The sequence below is a fragment of the Echeneis naucrates genome, chromosome 16 (genome assembly GCF_900963305.1).
Source record: "Echeneis naucrates chromosome 16, fEcheNa1.1, whole genome shotgun sequence".
Taxonomy (NCBI): domain Eukaryota; kingdom Metazoa; phylum Chordata; class Actinopteri; order Carangiformes; family Echeneidae; genus Echeneis; species Echeneis naucrates.
Window position 1 is genome coordinate 8,603,808 of NC_042526.1, and position 11,141 is coordinate 8,614,948.

Here is an 11,141-nt window from a genome sequence, read left to right on the forward strand (position 1 = left end):
AAGATATCTGTTAATGAAGATGTGCTCTGTGGACACGTCTATGTTTGTGTGTATTTTTCTAGAAATTAGTGGGGCAGATTATAGGACATAAGTATGGCGGGTTAATTTACTATTCTGAAGGTGAGAATGTATGCACACTGAACTTTCAATACCTGTCTTGAATAACAGGAACTGGGGATTTTGCCATCTGCTCAGCAAACCCAGCATGCACTCCTCTTCACAGACACATACAAGAATTTGGCTCCCGTGAAGTTGTGGATATGCCATTTCAATAAATACTCCAGACACAGACAAGGTATTTCTTTTAACTACTAGTGAGAGTGACACAATCTTGTCAACACTTATCTCACCACTAACTCTTAGGAAAAGGGCATAAATTGCCTGAAATGGGCTTTATAGTCAGCACACTAGTTTGTTGGCTTCCATTAGCAGGCAGTTGCAGCTTGCGTTGAATGTGAGGTATCTCACCTCATTCATTCTCAACCACAGAATTTCTTGGGTGATGCATTTTTGTAAAAGGCCCGCTGGCTTTATCTAGACAGAAAGCGAGGTCTCAGAGGCAGCAGGAAGAAACAGGCAGCTGATGCAGAATTAGAAACGAAGCTGTTGCTACAAGGAGAGCTGTGCTAGACTGCTAGGACCTGAACATGGCGCAGAGCCACCAAACCGCTGCCCTTTTTCCACCATTCGCTGCAGTTTCATCAGCCTGTCTTTGCCAATTTCCTGATATGCAGGGTCAAGATTTCTTTTTCTTTCTTTCTTTTTTTTTTCTTTTTCGCAGTGACTAGTCCATTGCAATTTGCTAATGAATGGGTGATTGTTAATGAGCGCAGTCTTACTCCCTCAGCAATGGAGAAAAAGCAGGAGGCTTGGCTTATTTATGTACTGTACTGTTTTTCACCATCTGGTTCCCATGCAGCAGAGGAGTGGGCCATTGAAATTCAGTGCTACACAAGGGAGACCCTCATACCAGAGTGAAATCGGGAGGGGAGGAAGGAGATGTACTGTCAAGCCACTCGATTAAAGAATCAGTGTCCTATCTCCTGGATTACACCCCCTGACCTGCAACACCAAATCCCCTATTAAATAAGTCAAAATTGAATTCTTTTTACTTACCCATCTGTTAACTGGCTTATTGACTCAAGTGTGCTCAGTGCTTTGGGATGAGGGTTGCCTTTAAATTGGCTAAAAGGAGAGCTTAGGACCATCTGATCATTATTAGGAAAGTCATGACATTTAAAGCCTCAGTTTATGTTTTTTTAGATGAAATGCACCGCGTGCTGTGGATTTGCCACAGGCCTTTTTGGGGAGGTCACAGAGGCAGTTAAGATTAGAGATGGCGATTGAATGTCCTCCTAACATTTCAGAGAAAGAAATTTAGCAGCCTCAAATTTAATGGGCTAGCAGCATGAAGTGCTTACCCTCATCATATCACACTGGTATGAATCTTCTGCGTGTGAGATAGGAGGGCCGCGGTTTACATGCTTCTTCATCCTGTATTCCTCCCCTCCCTCTCTAGATTTCAAACCAGTGAAAGCAGCCGCTAACGAAAAACATCTACCCTTTCCAGCATATGGCCCTAGTTTGCAATTTAGCTTGGGGGAAATTGTTGTTTAGATTGTCAAACAAGTGGTAAGAATAAAGACAGTCTGTATTTCTCATGGCTAAATTTTAGACTGACAGGAATGTTAACATCAACTTGCCATATGCAACATAAACACATTCATTTGAAGCTGCCGCACCATTGTGCTCTTTGTGCATGCTTTTATTTGCTTCTGACGCTCCAAAGCTTTAACTGCTTTTTAGATTTGAGCTGGACATTAGTTGGAAAAAAGAAATGCAATATGCCAACAGAGAGCAGTTCACAGTTTAATGGCTCAGATGGTGATAATTATCAGCCTTTAAAAGCTACCCATATATAGAACATTGATTAAATGTAAATGGTTGATTACACATTTAAAAAGTCTTCATTAAAAAAAAAGTCAGACGCAAAGCCCATTTTACAGCTCCTCAGCTGCAGTGTGGTGTGGAAGGGTCAAGGGAAGGAAAAAAGGCCAGAATCCTGGACATAAGAGTAACCCCTCCGGCATTCTGACCTTTTCTGCCCATGGGGCTGGTCGTGTTGACAGGACCCTGGTGGGGGAAGGGTAAACAGATGAGCCTTACGGAAAATACTTCGAGGCAACTGCTGCAACTAAAACAAAAATACGGGAAACCTCAGCCTCCTTCCAAATGAACATGCAGCATAGATCCTTTGTGCTATTTGGGGCTTATTAACATAACTAAAATGCAAGTGATTCAACGAATTTGCTTGGTTTTCAAAAACAGAATGTACTTACATTTAGTTCCCTTGCTTTAATTTTTTTTATCGCTCTGACACGTGCTTTTCCTGTATGTAACTCCGTGCCAAACATCTGTACAGCTCAGTTAAATATGAGTCCACCATTTACAACCCCATGGAGGTGGTCCCTTCTTATTGGTTTATTTCACAGGAGGTCCACTATATATTAAAAATCTGATCATTTATGGCCGTGGCCTTGTGGAACGCATCTTTTCCATAGGCCTTAATGTTGAGTGTATTTTATTTTCCCATGCTTCATTGGTGCCTAGATTCTCTAATGTGGCACAGAGACGCTCCCCAATGATGGATTTGCCTCCCTTGGGACAGGTTTGTATCACTGTTGGCTGTCAGCGCATACATTATGCTGTTTAAGCAAGAATGATCACTGCTATTAACAACAAAGCAGACCCAATTGAATAATTTAAGTAGTGGGTAGTGGCAGTGGCTCATTGCTGATTAAAGAAGGGAGTGGAGAATTGATCAAACAGCTAACCTCATCCAGCTGTGGGAATATAAATAATAAAATGAGATCACAGGGATTAGTCGCTGTGCCCTATTCCAGTCCAGCGCCTTCTACTTACATCCCTCTCCTACTGAGATTCTCACCATGGACACCCTGATCCCAATTGCTGCTTGCGATGGCAAATCGATATTTTCCATGACAGATGTAAACAGCTCATGTGGAATCCTAGAAAGAGAGGTTTTAATTTTTTCTTTTATCGTTTTATTTATTTCATTTATTTTACCTTGAGCTGTATAGTTTTTTGTGACTTGGCTGCTGCATTAAAAAAGTAAATAAATAAAATCTCCTCCACATCAGCTCTGTCCATCAGTCTTCAAAGGCTGCTTTAAATTCATCTCATGTCTCCTTTGAAAGGCGTTTCGTGGATTTGTAGACTCTGACTCCCTCTAGAGGGAGTGAAGTTGCAAAACAGAGGATAAAACACTTCCTCCTGCAAATGCTCTCTCATTCAAAATATAGATCATTGAGTTCTGTGCTTAAACCAATTCTGCTGATGAAATGAAAGGACACAAAATGTTCTTTATTTTAAATTTGTTGACAGCTTGTGTGTTGCTGTCCAAGTCTCAGCTTCTTGTTCCAAATTAGGTTTCTGGCAATCTGTGCCCACTGTTGAATTATGCAGCTAGTTCTGTCGGAATGTTCATTTTAGTATTAATTTTTTCAGGAATAGTTCACTGATCTGTGGTTCATATATATATATATATATATATATATATATATATATATATATATATATATATATATATATATATATATATATATATATATATATATATATATACTCTGCCAATGAGTCCACCCGCATTCACCTGTGTTTTACTTGGCACGAATGAGACTTTTTTGCGTCATGCTTACGTACTCTTTTCCATTCACTTTTAGAAGAACACTGGCCTAACTGATTGGAGGGTGGAAGTATGAATTCACATTTTCAGATGAAGGCGAATTTCTCCACACACTGCGCCGTGTTCTATCTCCAGCTGGTTACTCTGTAGAAGGCCAGACATCAGTATGAGTAATGCATGATGTAACAGATCTGTAAGGGTACATTTATTAGAGACAGCAACACATCCTAAGCTATCAGGAGGATTTATCAGTTACTTGAGATCATGTTGCTATTTCTGGCAAATGTCTCTAGGTATCTTGATATATGTTTTGATCTGAGATAAGATCTTTTTCTTTTTTCTTTTTTTTTTTTACTTTATGGGTATTTTCCTTTTGGATTAATCCTAGATAAATGTGTTCGACATTCTCATAATTATTTCCAGGCCGTTCAACATCATGCCTTTTTCACTGAAAGGTTTGGAATAACAGCCAAAAATCAGAGGAAATCGTTGATGCTGAGAGTGGGTTTTAATTTTTAAAAAATTGTTAACAATTTGAAAGTGCTTCAGAACAGTGTCTGTACTTATTTAGTTAAATTTTCTGCTGCCTTTTTTTTTTGTCTTAATTGCTGCTTCTTTCTCTGAGTCTTTTGTGCACAAATACACATACGTGTGCGCATACATACACACCTGTTTGCTGCCATTATATGAACTGAATTTATGAAAAGTAAAGACCAAACATATGTTTCTTAAATGTTTATTGGTTGGCTCTGAATTCACTTTCAGGAATGTAACATAGTGCTCTCCTAAAATACCTGACAAGGCCTGAAAACTTGCTGACATTGAAAGTGACTCATTTCTCACTCAATAAAAACACAAAAGTTTTCTCACGTCATGCAGAATTTGCACAAACTTTCCTTCTACACCACAAAGAAATTGACCCATCAAATGACCTATATTATGTGGTTTGCTGCACAGTCAGAACCTTTTTGTCATACCAAACACTTATGCCTTTTCATTATTTGCCACAAGAGGTTGCTGTGCACACATTGGCTTTATTTTGTAGAACTTTGGCTAAAGACACGCTTTATGAGGTACACCTGCAGAAACCAATGGAATCCAGCAAAACAGGTCTGCAATAAGTTCTGCTTTTACAGAGATAAAAAAAAAAAAAATCTGTCTTTCTGTCTGTCTGAGGGTCTAGCGGCTGGTGGTGGCTACATCATAATGACTATATTTATAAGACGAGGGAGGTGATATACTTGAGACACAGTTGTCATTTTTTCTTGCTCAATGCTTTCATTGGAGGTAATCCGAAAAAAAGTTGTTACTGTCCTGTTCTTCAAAAATCATCAGAAGCTGGACGAAACAGACGGCAGAATCACATCACTATCACACGTCACACATAAAAAGTTTTTTTTTATGACATTATGATGAAAGGCATGACATAAATAGCAGGGTTTATGATTTAGCTACGCACACTACGCAATTACAATGTAATTTATATTTCACATAATCTCAACATTGTTTGTTTTTTTTTTTTCCCCTCTCGCACTATATCCCATTTAATTGCACTAAACTACGTGATCAGGCTTGGATTATAGATTATACCACCCCAGAGCCAACATTATTACAATGGCTGCAGAGCAACAGACCCTCCCATAAAACTAAATCCAAAATGAATGTGACTATAAATACACAGAAGCAAGTATGGAGAGTTAAGCTTGCTATGTCCGCCCCACCTCCTGACATCCAGCACAATGAGCCTGATCTCTCCTTATTTGTTTTTGTCTTGAACCCTCATGAAGTGCATCTGTTCCATAAAATGGTGACTTCATCCTGTCAAGTGTTCCATTGCTCGAACACAAAATGTCACTGAAAACACGTTCAGATCTCCGGCTCCTGTCTGGACCCTCCTCAGGAGCTATAACCAAGAAAAATGAAGAACACAACACTGAGATCAGAGAGGAGAAACTGCAGCAATTACGTTTGAGAGTAGAGGGACTCTTGGAGAATGGAGCTGATGTTCTGTGCAGTGTTGGGTTTTTGTTAATGGGTGTTTAGTGGCTGTTTTTTTGCTTTAAAGTAGTTAAGAAGTTTCCAATTTTGGTCCTATTTTGCCCTTCTCTCCCACCTCTATATCTCTTTAAGCAAAGTATTTCCACCAAAGTGGCACAGCCGTGGTCACTCATTGTGTGTCATGTTAGTAAGTGGGATGGAAAAAAAAAAAAGAGTTCAAAACAGAAACCTAGTTTCCATGGTACACCAAAACAAACTCTGAGACTATGCAGCATGAGACTCTCGGCTGGTTCATTATGCTGGTGGCTATTCCTCCGTGGCAGTGACAGAAGGCTGACTTTGTGATAAACACTGAAGAAGGGAAGGAAATACAATTATCAGACAAACAAAAGCAGAGGCAGATCTCTACGAGTGTCCCATGTCAGAAAGCTCATGACTCCCTTTTTGGAACCAGAACAGGATGGAAATTCTCCTTCCCCTAACAAACCATACTTTTCCTCTGTGTCTTCTTCCATGTCCTTCTGAAGTTTGCATTAAATTATATAAGTGAAATTTTTTTCTCCCAATGCTATTCTGTCCTCTGAGCAGGAGGCATTGGCAGCAATTACTGAAGCTTCCATTGCTACTATAACCAACTCCAGTACACTCCCTATGGCCCTATGAATTTGTATGGACTGGAAAAAATATTTATGCTCTTGTGAGCTTTTGCAATGGCAGCATCAAAATGCTAAAAAAAAAAAAAAAAACAAAAACCCACAAAACTAAAAAAAACAATCCTCATTATTGGAAGAAAAGGTGACTTTATATCCAAACGTGGCCAGTATATTTCCAACTGCAGGGCTTTAATTGGGCAATGTTTAAAATATGCTACCAAGTTTTTCTTAGCTCAAGCTTTTAAATCCTGATTAAACAATTAAAAACCAAAGTGACAGTGAAATGTTTCAGAGGTTTGTGCCGACACCAAGTGATTTTGCAGATGGCTCTGTATGGTTTTACATGGAAAGCAGATATGAGGTCAGCAGATATTTCACATATGCTGTAACTTGGAAGAGGTTCCTTCTCATTAAAACTTTTTTTCAGATGTTTTCTAGACTGTGGAGGTTCTAATAGGGATCAGCTATGGTCTATTTTATAGGAAAATTTCTCTTCAAAGTTTCCATCTACAGAGTTTATATATCATATATCATTATATATTATATCATACCAGATGCAATACAGTGTGACGGTACTATAAAAGGTACAGAGCTACATATGGAAGAATCTGTGCCAAGTGCTGGATATAATATAGGTTTGGAGCTCAGTGGGTCAAACATATGGATAGGCTGAGCTATACACACCATTTCTTTAGCATCCTATTTATAGACGCCCTTAAAGTTGCTATAATAATCTTTACTATAATATGGCTCCCTGCTGATGCAATGTCCTGCAGATGGACCTTTTGCCATGGGATTAACAGGGTGTAATAGGAAGTCGAACTCTTTTCAGCCAGGACTGCCATTTCAGCATAGCTCCCTTAGCTGGACACCTAAGAATATGTATTTGAGATGTATTTGACCTGACTTACTGAGAACGTTTTAGGTAAATCAAAGCCAGGCAGTAACAATTTAGGGTGTGACTTAAAAGCAAAGAGCGGATACACATGAGCCAAAGTTATGTTAGATATCTTAGAACAGCTTATAAGCGTTTCAAGCACTGAGAATGCTTTTGAAGTATGTGGAATTAGATGGGCAGTGCCAAAAATGGGAAAGGCCCTGGATATACCGTAATTTTAGCCTGACATACCTATAGCCATATGTATGAGAGTGTGTGTATAAAATAAGAAAATAAGATAAAAGCACACCTAATTGTGTTCTGTATATCTTCTTCCATTACATTCAGACTGATCTGGATCCATTTTATTTTACGTCCAAATGTCACATAATAGTATCTTAGCTCTTTTTCCTCCCTTCTGCTCTTTGGTAGAGTAAAGGAAAAATGGATGGTGAGGTAAAAGGGACCAACATGCCTCTGTACGGAAAGATAATTATGCATGAACACAGTAGCTGAGTCCAGAGTGGGTAGTTGACCTTAAAATAGTTCATCAAGTCCAAGTCTTCATAAGTGGAATGTTCTCTTTGGAGCACAGCGACACAAATGAGAGTGTATTTGGCGTCCACTTTGTCACTGTCCTGCATTATTAAGTTACTAAATTGCTCATCACCACGGCACTCTGCTACTGGCAACAGTTGTCCCAGGCTTTGCTAAAAAAAAAAAAAGAAAACTGTTGCAGACATCTGTCTTACCTGTAAAGCAGGCGACCTAGTTTCCATCGACTGCATCTAATGGAAACGGCAGGTTGTGGTATGATAGAGTGAGACCATTAACTGTCAGGGGGAAAAAAAAAAAAAAAAAAACCCCAAACTGTTCATGTTTACCCGGAGTCCACTGTGTAACCATAGAAATAGAGTGAATGTGTTGCCTTGATTAGATTCTGGTGTATTGAAACCACATGGCTGCATCGTCAGCCACTTTCATTCTGCTCTCTGTGAGAGGCCTGAGGTCTCAAAGACAACAAAAACAAGTCAAAGCTATTAATAATGGACCGATCAGACAACATTTTGGGCCTACTTATGTTTATAAATGGCCACCGAAATGCCCTCTGTAACAAATGTGCAGTCAACAGTGGATTTCTTCTTGCTTGTCATTAAGTGTTGTGGTTCCAAGGTAATTTGTTTTGCTCCTACTCCACCACTTCCTTCATGCAGTAGGTAATGAGATTTTACTGTGCGCTGCAGAGAGGCGGCCTATTCTTTTTGACCAATCACAGACACTGCGATGCCAAGTCAGGAGCCTATATAATACAGGCAGTTATCAACAAGATCTGTGGGTCATGAGAAAAAATTTAATTTTCAAGTTTTCAGCAGGCTACAGCCTGTGTAGCAAGATGCCTTAAAGCATAGACCAAAACAGAGGGGGTTTGTTTTTTTTTTTTTTTTGCCCAGTGAAAACTTTGTATCAACAAATGCGTCAAGTTGGCCTCCATTTGTCCACATCCTCATCACTTATTTATGATTTCAGAGAGGAAGATGTTATGAAGCCCAGTGAGCGTAATCATGAAACATGAAGCAAAAATAAATAATAATAATAATAACAATAATGAAACCATGAAAGAAACAGAAACTGAACACAAAAATTAGCATGTGCTTGTATTGCTGAGCTACACCACCATCTGTGGGGCAGGAAGTAAGATGACCTGAAACCAGACAAAATGTGAGTATCAAAACAAAACAGGAAGTGCCACTCAAACACACACAGAAGACGGAGCAAGTCATGACTGGATCCTAAAAGTTGGTAAGGCTGAGAAAGAAATTCAGCATCAGAATAATGTGCTGGTACTGTGGTTGGATAAAGGACACTGTCTGAGCCAGTAAAGGACAGGTTAAAGCATGAAAATCCTTCCTGGATGTTTTGATGGTCCACCAGCCTCTTATCTCTTTCATTGTTGGAGGCCATAATGGACTAAATAGTGGCCAATGGTGTAGCTGAATGCACTCATGTACACAGACCCAGACTGGCGAACCACAACGGAGAAGAAAGAAATTCAGATTACAATACATGAAGAACAGCTGTCCCTGAATTTTACACTTACTTCCTGCTATGCTATTGAATAAATTCCCATTCACAGAACTTTTAACTTCTCTTTCTTTTTTTTTTGTATGATCACATCCCAGAATGAGCACAATGTAGATTGATATAGCTGTGGGACTTCAAAGATGCATAGCTTCCCTACTCCTCTATTGTAAAATCATCACTCTTGTGAATTCTGGTTCCCATCAAAGAGGGAATCCCACTAGACCCATGCTGTGTAGTTCAGGCTGTTTGGGTCAAAGTTCTGTTTAGCTGAACTTAGCTGCTGTCTTCATTGGAACTAACAACCTCGCCTTGCACAATGTTACATTTCCACTTTTGGTCTGAAAGACTTGCAAGTATCCCTTAATGTTTTGATCCATTTCTCCTAACTGTGATGCTACACAAACTATTTTATTTCATTCTTTGAGAGCTGCTTCAAGCAGCAGTGCTCACAGCCGTTTTTAAAACTTAAATGAACAGTGTAACTATGTCCTGAGTTACCTTTTTATATAAAAGAGAGTGACATTTCTTGGACTACTGTGTTATTGAAAACAGAAGTTGTTGGGGGGAAAAAAATTAGACTGTTGGCTATACTGTTGTTCACTGTGGGTTTAAAAGAGATTTAAAATAAGCTTTAAGGCCAAATGGTGCGACAATGTGAAAGTGCACGATTAAGAAGACATCAAAAGTTGTAGAGGGGCAGCATGGCATACTGTAGGGTGTAAAGAAAGATATATGCAGTGTACTCTGTGTTCTTCTCGCAGAGAGTAGATAAACAGACAAACAGTCCAGAGGTGGTGAAAGGTGCGTAGAAGTGGCAGCGTGGTGGACATTTCTTGCTTTTCCCCTCTCTCGCTCAGTTTAGTTATTTCTTTTTCTTTTCTTCTGAGTTGCACTGTCTTCGTTCTTATTTTGGACTATATTCTTTTGATTTCAGTCTGTTTTTCATACACAGACTGGAGCACTGCATGCGATTCTTCTAAGATCTAAATCCTGCTGTTTTAGGAAACTGCCAGGGATATTTGATTCTCCGGCTCTCGGTTGTTTGATCCTCATTTCCTATCAGGTCTTGCGTGAAGCTTAGAGTCCCTGTGGACAAAGAAAAACAAATGAATTAATTCCAGAGATGCATCCAGCTGAAATAAAACATGTCAAGGATATTATACAAAAAGACAACTGTGTTTTCCCTGGCTGCCTTTCTGTTTTGATTCTTCAAGACTTCAAGGTTGAAATCAGGTTTGCAGTCCAATGTAATACCATGCAAATGGCTTAACCATTTGATTTGCTGAATTATAATCAGAGAAAAGTGAAAAGTCGCTTTGATTTGTTTGTGCAGTATGTGATTAAAGATGCCATACTGCAAAGTTATGAAAGTTATTCAAACAAATCATGAAAAATCTTTTTTTTATGTTGATACAGTGTTTGTGTATGATTTTGTAGAGTTGTATAGGAATACTGCAGCATCATGGGAAGTACTTAATCACTTTGTGACAGAGCTGATAAGTTTGATACTCTTAATAGGCAATTAGCAACCGCGTAGCTTAGCTTCTTATAGCAGCTTAACACAAGGGGAAACCACTAGCCTGGTTTTGGCCTAAATGTTGCACATGCTTTAAAGATTTTGTGCTCACCTAACAGTCTTCTTGCTGTGGCTTCATACTTACAGAAATTTTGTCTTTTTCAAATTGTTTGCTGACGTATTTCTCTAATTGCTGTTGTTACACACACAATGCTTTCTGAGGCGACACAAAGTTGCTGTTTTCACTCTTGGCTCAGTGTGAACTTGAATAGCACTGATCCCTAAATTTTTTTGTCATGAACCCATAAG